We start from the raw sequence: 10686 nt of genomic DNA, 5'->3' as shown, positions 1-10686 counted from the left end.
GTGCCTGGAGGGTGGGGCCTGTGAGGGGCGGGGTCTGGGTGGGATGGAACCGAGTAGGGGTAACCTTATAGCTGACTCTACTGTAAGAGAGATTGCATATGAAAAAAGCAATAGGTCCGTGAAGGAGATTTGTGTGTGTGACAATTAGTGCATATGACTGTGTAACTGTGACAATCTGAGTACAGACTGAGACATTTTGACTTTGAGGAATGGAGGTGTGCATGAGAAAGTGTGTCTGTGTCTGTGTCTCTGTTTTCTGTGTGTCTCGTGTGTGTGTGTGTGTGTGTGTGTGTGTGTGTGTGTGACGCTGTAACTGTCTGTAACAGACTGTATGAGGGAGGTTATATATGGGAAGAGCCCATTAGGTGCATGAGGGAGTTTGTGTCTGACAGACTTTTAGCGCATATGAGAGCCTGAGTGTATCTGTGAGTCTTACCTGTGCACAGCAGACTGTGGGAGACTAGGTGTACTAGAGTCCGTTATGACAAGACAGTGCAGAGGCCATAGCGTTGAGAGTGCGTGTGAGAATGCAGGTATGGAGAGCAACACAAGCTAGAGTGCAGCTGGTGTGTGACGCTGAGCATATGAAGAGATTGCTTTCCTTAGTGAGAGAGTGAGTGCCTGTGCAGGTCTACTGTCAGCAGGCCTCCTGCTTGCACCCTGGGGTGTGCTTGAGTAGAGCATGTTGATGACTGTCCCTTGCAAGGAATGCGTTCTCTGTCACTTTCTTTTTGCCTCTTCTCCTGAAGTGCTTCTCCGAGGGGCTGTGCCCTTTTTCTCTGCTTTCTGGAATGTTGCGTGTTAGAGCCCTGGAATTATTTAATAATCTATCTGCCATTGTGTGTATTTCTACGAATGATCTTAAAAGTATTTCTCAGTGTCTGATAAGGGGGGGCCACATCCTGTTTGTAACTTTTTTGCTCACTACCCAAGCCATTTAAGGGTTATCAAGGGACATTAAAATTAAAATAGCAAATTTTTGTGCTTACATTTTATCTGTCCACAGAAAAAAGACCAAGGTACAGATAGTATATCAGACTTGTCAGTGGAAATTATTTCCACATTTAATGTATAGATATGGAGAACAATAAGTTATTTGGGATCTTCTTTTGAAATGTTTTCAGGCTTAACCAAGGAATTAAAATAGAGATGAATTCACAGACTATTTTTAATACCTGTTTCCTGGTTTTGGTAATCAGAGGATCCTCTTATACTTCCCTTTCAATCATAACTCACACACTGTCTCTCTTGGGTACACACATGGTCATACATAAACCTAATTTCTCTCACACACAATCTATTACCAGCTGTAATAACAGCTGTAATATACATTTAGGTTGTCTCTCACACACAATGTCTCACAAATCCTCTTTATTAGTTTCTCTCAAACATACAATCGCTATAGGGCCTAGAAAATATGCTTTTAGACATTAAAAATTAGAGAGAAAATGATTTTGCTTTAATTTCTGTCCTAAAGGACTTAAAACTTTAGAGGATAGTAATTAATGTGATATATTTATAATTAGAAACCAATGTCATTCTTTTTGGAAAAAGGACCAGGACCAGTGTCAGGGTGAGGGAGGACAGGACAGAGTAATGGAGGGTATGATCAAAGTACATTCTACGCACATGTGAAAATGTCATGACCAGTCCCACTATTTTGTACAATTAACCAATTAAAAAAATGAGTGGAGAAAAAAAAGTGACAGTGGGAATTCAGAAATACACGTGTTGTGGAAAATCTTGTGACTGATTTTGCCTTTTGCCTTACATATCTATCATCCTGGAATGCAGTGTTTCCTGTTTCTTATCAGAGAGAAAACTATGTAAGTCACATGGTTTCCAGGAATCTGAAACTTAGAGAAACTGAAACTTATCATGGTAATAGGGCATCTGGCCACTATATTGTGATAGGACACTAGTCTGCCATGCTAATAAAGGATCCCATATGCTGTCTTATGATTGGACTATTACCCCTATATAAGCCTGTACTTTCCTGCAATAAAGCAGATCTGTGTCACTGAACCTGGTCTCTTGCATCTCAATGCGGCGACGCTGGCGCAGACTCCTCACCAGCCCTGGGGTCTGGATCAGATGACTGATTGGAGGAACTGAGAGAGCAGGAGAGCTAACAGAACATAACTCTGTGGTTTTACCTACTGACTCTGCAGCACAACCAACTGATAGAAATACAGTATGAACCACATATACAACTTAAAGAATTCTAAAGCTGAGGGTGTAACTCTGTAGCGCTCCCAATGCCCCCTTTCTAGGTGCTCTTCCTGTGGTTGCTTGCTGCTTTCGTTTTGTTCTGCTTTTTTCTTCTGGCTCGTGATCTTCGGTTGGGCATGCCGCTCCTGTTGTCTGCTTGAATGGTTCCTGAGTCCCTTTGGGTACGTCTTGCACAGTGAATGACCTCTGGTATGGGGAATAGTCATCCAGCTACTGCCAGCCCCTGTGCTGCTGCATTGGTCCCTCTCCTCAGGAGTAGGTGTATTAGGGTAACAGAAAAGGATGTAACTAAAGTTTTAGATGAAGTACTAGCTCTTGCCCCCTGGTTTACAGATTCTTGTTGCTGGAGCCCCGAACAATGGGCTTGCATTTTATTCTTGGCCCGGTGTAGAGAAGCCAGGGAGGGATGCCCACAGTCTGGGCTGTTCTACCTCATTGTGACAGCCATTCTGGCCTCCCTTCGGGAGACTCCCCCCGAAGCCCCTGAACAGGACAGTCTATTAAAGGAGACAGATGAGCAAATACAACAACAAGATGCTGAGGACAGCCTGTCCCAGGCATTTCCAGTTAGAACAAAACTAATGGATTCTTGTTCTGATGAAACAATGATGGCTAATGATGATATAAAAAATGAGGAATTGGGGTTTGAGAGCTCCCTTGATGAAAAACAGGAAGTTAAGACTGCCTCTGCTCCGCCATTACAGGGCGGTGTCTACCCTCTGCCATCTTATACTCACTTTAAGGAAGTTTCCCCCCAGTCCATCTACCCCTCCCTCCTGGAGGAGGACTGGAAGCCCCTCCCGCCTAGGCCCCTCTTCTATGATACAATGGGAGATTTTCCACAGTTCTTCCCAGTTACTGTCAATCAGGGACAACAGAACCCCAATGTCTGGAATCCATATTCTCATGATACCTTAAGGAAGCTGTGTAAGGCAGCCATTGAGGATGGCATTCTTTCCCCTTGGTTTGGTCAGCTATTAGATACAATCAGCCATGTGGCCAACACCCTCTATGACTGGCAGAATATTGCCCATGCCTGTCTACAGGGAGGTGATTTCCTCTTATGGAAGGCTGCCTATCAAAATGAGTGTAAACAACAGGCAAAACGCAATAGAAATGCCAATGTCCAAAACATTGGGTTTGACACCTTGGTAGGGTGTGGCGCTTTTGAAACCCCCCCCAAGCTCAGGCACAGGGACCTCTCCGCTACTTTGAACAAGTACGGCTTTGCGCGCTTCATGCTTTTCGAAGTATGCCGACTCGTGGTGATACCAAATTAACCAAATTGATACAAAAACCAGGCGAGTCTTTCTCTGATTTTGTTGAGAGATGCCAACAAAGTATAAATAGAAAGATCAGTCATCAGGGAGCTGCCGATGCCTTGCTCAAGGATCTTGTATATGAAGGCTGCTCTACAGAGTGTCGCCTTGCCATAGGACCCGTTAGACACAAGGATGTCTCTGAATGGATTCTGGCCTGCTGAGATGTGGGGACCGCTCGGGCCCATACCGCAGCCCTTGCTGAGGCATTGGCTGCTCATCAGCCGCAGGCTGAGATAGACAAAGGCAAATGTTGGGCCTGCGGGGGACAGGGCCATTGGTCACATCCCTGCCCTAATAAGATTATGAAAGAGGCCAAAAGGAGCCAGGTTCCCCCTTCAAAATGCCTGAGATGCCGCAAAGGCTTTCATTGGGCAAGAGAATTCAGGTCTAAGGTGGATACAGATGGTAAACCCATACAAAAGGTGCCTTTAAATGGGCACCTCTCAGCCCCGCCCCAAGGAGAGGAAGTAAGAGGATACACCCCCGAGGTCCAATGGACGATACCTATTGATCTGCATAAGCCTAGGATGCAACTTTCCCTAGATGGCCATAAGTTTAAAGGAATAATTGATACGGGGGCTGATATTACTGTAATCAGACAAGAGGAAACATTGTCTCATTGGCACTGCAAACCTGGACCCCCTGTACAAAGAGTTGGGAGTTTACAGAACACCCAACAGGTCCAACGTCCGGTAATCTGGGCTGATCTGAGTGGCAACACAGGAGCTGTGAGACCGCTCTTAGCTGCGGGGCTTCCCCATAATTTCTGGGGGAGAAATATCCTTCGCAACATGGAAGCTGTTTTAACTACAGATGACAAAGCCTTTTATGATGACTGCATTGTAGACCAGTGGTTAGTTAATGTCCCCCACCCTCACCCCCAATTCTAACGGCCACTGCTCCGCTGCCCAAGCCGCCCCCCCATCAAACTAATGTGGTACACTAAAGCTCCCATATGGGTGGAGCAGTGGCCTCTTCCTTTACATAAATTAACTAAATTGATCTCTTTGGTCCAGGAACAATTATCCTTGGGTCATATCGAGCCCTCCCTTAGTTCTCATAATTCTCCCATTTTTGTAGTACAAAAGATATCAGGAAAGTGGAGACTTCTACATGATTTAAGGCCTATTAATGAGTATATGAAGCCTTTAGGGACCCTTCAAACAGGAATGCCTCACCCTACCACTATTCCCAAAGACTGTGCAATTATTATAATAGATATTAAGGACTGTTTCTTCTCTATTCCTCTTCATGATGATGATAAGCCCTATTTTGCCTTCTCTATACCTGCCACTAACCATAACCTTCCAGTTCAATGCTATCAATGGAAGGTTTTGCCTCAGGGCATGAAAAACAGTCCTACTATCTGCCAATATTATGTGGCCCATGCCTGCAGACCTTTGCTAACTGAGGTTTATATTTTACATTCTTATCGCCCATAAGGATCCTAAGATCTTACAAGGAGCTTTTTAGAAACTGAAAACAAACCTCCAGGCATTAGGTCTTACTATTGCAGCAGAAAAAATACAGTTACATGCCTTTTATACCTTTTTGGGCCACTCTACTCAAGATGTCATCTGCGCTGTAGCTCCTGTTCTTACCTTACCAGATGAGATTACTCTTTCAGAGGCACAGACCCTCTGTGGCAACATCAATTGGATACGGGTCTTCCTACCCATGTCCACAGAAGAGCTTACACCAATCTTTGACCTCTTGCGGGGTACTGATATGGTCTCCATTCCCCACAAGGTCTCTCTGGAGGCACATGTTGTCACAATGATCAATTCTTACCTGTCCCTAGCATTTGTAAATAGGATACAGCCAAAGTTGCCTAGCCAAGCACTAGTTATTCCTGCTAAAAACACCTCTTTGGGAGCACTCTGGCGGACCCAGGGCCCCCTGATATGGGTCACTCTTCATGGAGTCAACTTCACAATGTCACCCCAGCTACTGAGACATGGGCTTTGCTAGCCCTTAAACTTGTCCACACCTCCCACCTTCTGTATGGCTGTGAACCCGAATTGTTGGTTCTTTCACTTCCACTTCACATGCTCCAGTCATTGTTCTTTGACAACCCTGGCTTCCAAACTCTCCTACTAGTCTATCAGGGGAAATATGACAATCATTATCCTAAACATAAGCTCCTTCAAGGAATAAGACATCTTCTCCTGTCCCTATTTCCCCAGGCATTCCCAAAGTGTAACCCTCTTCCTATGAGTCCTTTGATCTTTACTGATTCTAGTAAATGCAAATTTGGTTATGTAATTTACCAGGACAACTCTCCTCACATAAGATTTTCCCTTTCCAGGGATCTGTACAGCTCGGAGAACTCTCAGCCATGTTATGGGTCCTTCAGGATCTCCCTACAACTCCCTGTAATATTTTTTCTGACAGTGCTTATGTAGTTCAGACTCTACAACATCTGTCCTTTGCAGCTTTCCAGCCCCACCAGAGTCCCCTTGATTTGTTGCTCTCCTCATTACAACTATTACTCCAGCAGTGCTCTGCCCCTTGGTATATTCAACACTTGCACTCTCATACCAATCTCCTGGGGCTTCTGGCAGAGGGCAATGCCACCATTGACAAACTGGTCCTGAGCGCCACCCTAGACTCCACCACAATTCAACAAGCTAGAGACTTACACACCTGTTTTCATCTTTCTCCCCAAGCTATACATAGGCTTATACCCACTCTACCAATTCAGAGGTGCAAGCATTTGGTCTATGCCTGCTCTTCTTATGCCCCTTTTCTACCTCTGGGACCATTAAAATCTGCTGGAACTCTCCCTAGAGACCTTGGTCCCAACAAGATATGGCAAATGAACGTCACTCACTTTCCTCCTTTTGGCAAGCTCAAGTATATCCATCATATTATTGATACCTACTCTAGTGCCCATTTTGCATTAGCTTGTTCTGGTGAGACAACCTCTCATGCCATAAGGACTGTCAAATATGCCATGGTCCTTATGGGAGTTCCTTGGCAAATAAAAACAGATAATGGTCCTTGTTACGTTTCTGCTACCTTCAGCCAATTTTGCTCTGACTGGATTATTAGGCATATAACTGGTATCCCTTACAATCCTCAGGGTCAAGGGGTTGTTGAACATTCCCACCAAACACTCATTAAACAAAAACAGAAAATAGGGGAAGACAATGATAAAGGTCCCTGCTATAAGGACCCCAATTTTGTTATACAACAACCTCTATTTGTAATAAGTTTTCTAAAATTTGACTCCAATGGCCTCCCATCAACAATAAAGCAGTAGGGGGTGTTCACTCAGCCCACTCCTGCTCCCATGGTGAGATGGAAGGACCTTTTCACAAGTGAATGGAAAGGTCCACACCTATTATTAACACAAGGGCGAGGCTATGCTTGTGTCTTTCCAGATAATGTTCCAGCCCCCATCTGGATCCCAGCCCAGAACATCAGCATTGCCTGCGATGGAAAACCTCCCTCCACAACCACCAACCCAGGAGATGGCAGCCCCCCTCACCCTGGAGGATGCAGCACACCTCTCAACCACTGAGAGACTGACCCGATGTCACAGACCATGAAAGTGACAGGCTCCAATGGCATACCCAATAACCTGGGGTGACCTTAAGTATCTCACTTCGCAAGCAGAGACTATAGCCAATCAAAACCCTCAAACCAGAGGGAATCCCCTGTCTGTGTTCCTTATTATGTGTGTCATCATTACTGCTAAGTCCTGATTTTTGGACCCTGCATTATTAAGGGTCTTGATAATTTTGTTAAAACTCGTATTTCTCTGGTTCAGTTAGCTATTGCCCCGCTTCCAGATCTTGCCAGGCATGTCTCTGCAAACAAGGACCCACTGTTCCTTGCCCTTACCAACCTATAATAATAGAGATATGAAAAATAGGCTTAAGCACAGGTGTAAAGAACAACCATGCAACGGACCTGAGACAACGGCCTGACTGCCGAAGCCACAGGAAACGCCTTGTGATATACATTCCTGTTGGCAGACTGTGAGACCGATGCCTAAAACTTGCCACTCCCTAATCCCCATCATTACCCCAAATGGGATGACCCTACTCCATTGGCTTTTATTGAATTCTTAGCCCCTTAAGAGGCCTTTGCATGGGCCAAAGCTTGATACACTGCCTCTCTCTCTGCTGGACCATACCAAGGGACTCACCCTTCAAGGGCTAGTAGTCAATGACAGGTAAGATCCCAAAAGATGGGACAACCTAAGACAGGCACAGTCCATAATGCTGGGTGACCCCTGAGGTGGGGACAGCAATGCCAAGGCAAAGAACCTCGACTCCCACTGGTTGGCATGGAGTTGGCCCAGCCTGCTCTCGAGAGAACTTGCCATCTTGAAGGATGGAGCCCACAATAAGGGATCAGTTCCCTGCCTCCCAAGCCATTCTACCTTGCCTTGTTGTACAACAGAAAAATCCACCACGTACAGCCCCTGGACTGATATCAATATGCTATGTATTCTGTGCCTCACTCTTAAAAATGAAAAAATAGGACGAGATGTTGTGGAAACCTAGGTATGCTATCATGCTGGAATGCAGTGCTTCCTGTTTCTTATCAGAGAGAAAACTATGTAAGTCACATGGTTTCCAGGAATCTGAAACTTAGAGAAACTGAAACTTATCATGCTAATAGGGCATCTGGCCTGCTAGATTGTAATAGGATACTTGTCTGCCATGCTAATAAGGGATCCCATGTGCTGTGTTATGATTGGACTATTACCCCTATATAAGCCTGGACTTTCCTGCAATAAAGCAGATCTGTGTAACTGAACCTGGTCTCCTGCGTCTGAATGCAGCGACGCTGGCACAGACTCCTCACCAGCCCTGGGGTCTGGACCAGACAACTGATCAGAGGAACTGAGATAGCAGGAGAGTGACCATAGCCAGAGGAGAGCAGGCGACCACACACTTGATGAGTCTCATTCTTCTTGTCTAATGGCACATTTCATTTTATTTTTGAATTTTTGCTTTAGCATTGTATTAAGAGTGGCCTTTTTAAAAAACCAGCAAACAAAAAAAAAATTGGGGCTGGAGAGATGGCTCAGCAGTTAAAAGCACTGGCTGCTCTTGCCAGGAACTGGATTGGATTCTCAGCACCCACATGGCAGCTAACAACTGTCTGTAACTCCACTTCCAGGGGAATTGGATGCCTTCTTCTGACCTCTACAGGCATTGCCTGACATGGGTGCATTTACATACATGCAGGCAATATGCTCATACACATAAAATAAAAATAATAAAAAATATTTTTAAAATGTTTAGGATTGTCTATGGAAGCATAGAGAACCTTAGCCTTTACTGCCAACCCTGTGAACTTAAGACACATTTTGAGTCTCTGCTTTGTACGTGTCCATTAGCTCAGTAAGTCCAACAGCTAAGCAGGTAAAGAATGATCAGAAACTCCTCGTATACATGAGGACTCAGAAGAAACAAAATGAATGTACAGGTGTAAATGAAAACATACAGAGCTTAGTTTTATTCAGTTTATGAGACAAGTCTTACAAAGTCTTTTGGAACATACTGTCTTGGACTTTTTTGCTGCTGCTGGTGTTGATGTTGGTGCTGATACAGGGGAGAAACAGTGTCCCCTAGAGGATTCTTAGTCTTATTCAGAAAAGAATTTAAGAATAGACTCAAGCTTTAGGACAATTTTATTAGAATTTAAAGAGAAATTCTCAGGGCAGCCAAGCTGTAAATGTCAGCAGCTGCCTTGAGAAGGAGAATGGAGGGAGAGGGAAAAGGAGACATGAACCTTGCAGTTTTGAGTCTGCACAGAGGTCATACCCATGGCAGACTAGCAGCCACATGGTGGGGAGAAGGAAGCTTTAGAAAAAAAGTGAAGAATCATAAGGTGCTTGAAGCAACCCAAAGTGTTAAAGAAGGCATGCTTAGAATAAGGCTATGAAGAAGAAAGAGATATTATGCTTTTCTGAAGATTTCAGAAAAAGTGGGCAGAGTTACAGAGACCTCATGTCTGCAACTAGGTCCAGAAGTAGTGCACTGGGGAAGGGGGTGGGGTGGGGAGAGTCAAGGCAGGAAAAGTTCACTAGCCCATTAACACACCAGATAGTCCACTCATCTATTTAGCATGACTTAAGGTGGACCCGCCTTCCTAGGGGTGGCCCTATGCAGGTGATTGACCAGTAAAACTGGAAAGGTGGGTTTTCTAACAGATAGACTAGAGATTTTATTTTTTAACCAATTAATCTTATGGGTTTCTGTTTGTTTTTCTACTCTAACAGTGCTGCTTCCTCTTCTCCCTCTCCTTCCTCTCCCTCTCCTCCTCTTCCTCTTCCTCCTACTCTTCTTCCTCCTTTTTGGAGAGAGGGTATGGCTTTGGAACTCAAGTTGGCCTGGAACTCAAGACTCTCCCTGCCTTCATTTCCAGAAGGCTGAGTTACATGCCTGGCTCAGGTTTCCTAATTCTTTGAGAAGTGTTCCCATTCAATGCTTCAGCAGTTCTTATAGAAGACTAATAGGAATTCGACTCAGATATCCCTACCCTCATGAAACTTCCATTTTAACCTCCTAGTGTGCTGCTCTTGACTAAAGTAAAGAACTTTCACAAGGAAGGCGTAGAATCCCCTTATTCCCATCTATTTTTAGTGAGTTTCTTTTGGAACTACTTTCTTTTGTTCCATAGCTCCGCCCTTAATCAGCACAGACCTTCTGCTCTTTTCATAGCTAGTTCACATTCATCCAAGATTATGTGTCCTTCCCAACCGCCACTGTTTCCAATGGGCGGGTTCCCTGCTTGCAGCACTTTGAGTGTTAATTCTCAAGCAGACCCACGTTCCTTCATTATCTTTCTGGGTGGATACCTACAAACTGAGGTTGCCAAGGAGAAGCCCCTGTCATCAGACCCAAGAACATGGTTTTGCTGGAGTTAATTAAAAGTCATTAGTCCCAATTATGTCCATTAATAAAAGTCATTCCCACTGGGGAAATGCCCATGAGAATCAAATATTTACACAAATGTAATAATAGCACTCTACACAAGGCATTATTCAGATTACGTTCTAGTTCTTATGCTTTTAAACACATCTTATGGGAAGGGTGGGCTATTTTTACTTTCTGTATTACATGAATAACATCTGCAGAAAGCTCTCACCACTTGGGAACGAGATGAT

This window comes from Nannospalax galili, unplaced genomic scaffold, assembly GCF_000622305.1.
Source record: "Nannospalax galili isolate Female #2095 unplaced genomic scaffold, S.galili_v1.0 scaffold216, whole genome shotgun sequence".
NCBI classification, from domain to species: domain Eukaryota; kingdom Metazoa; phylum Chordata; class Mammalia; order Rodentia; family Spalacidae; genus Nannospalax; species Nannospalax galili.
Note: the sequence above shows the minus strand (reverse complement) of the source record.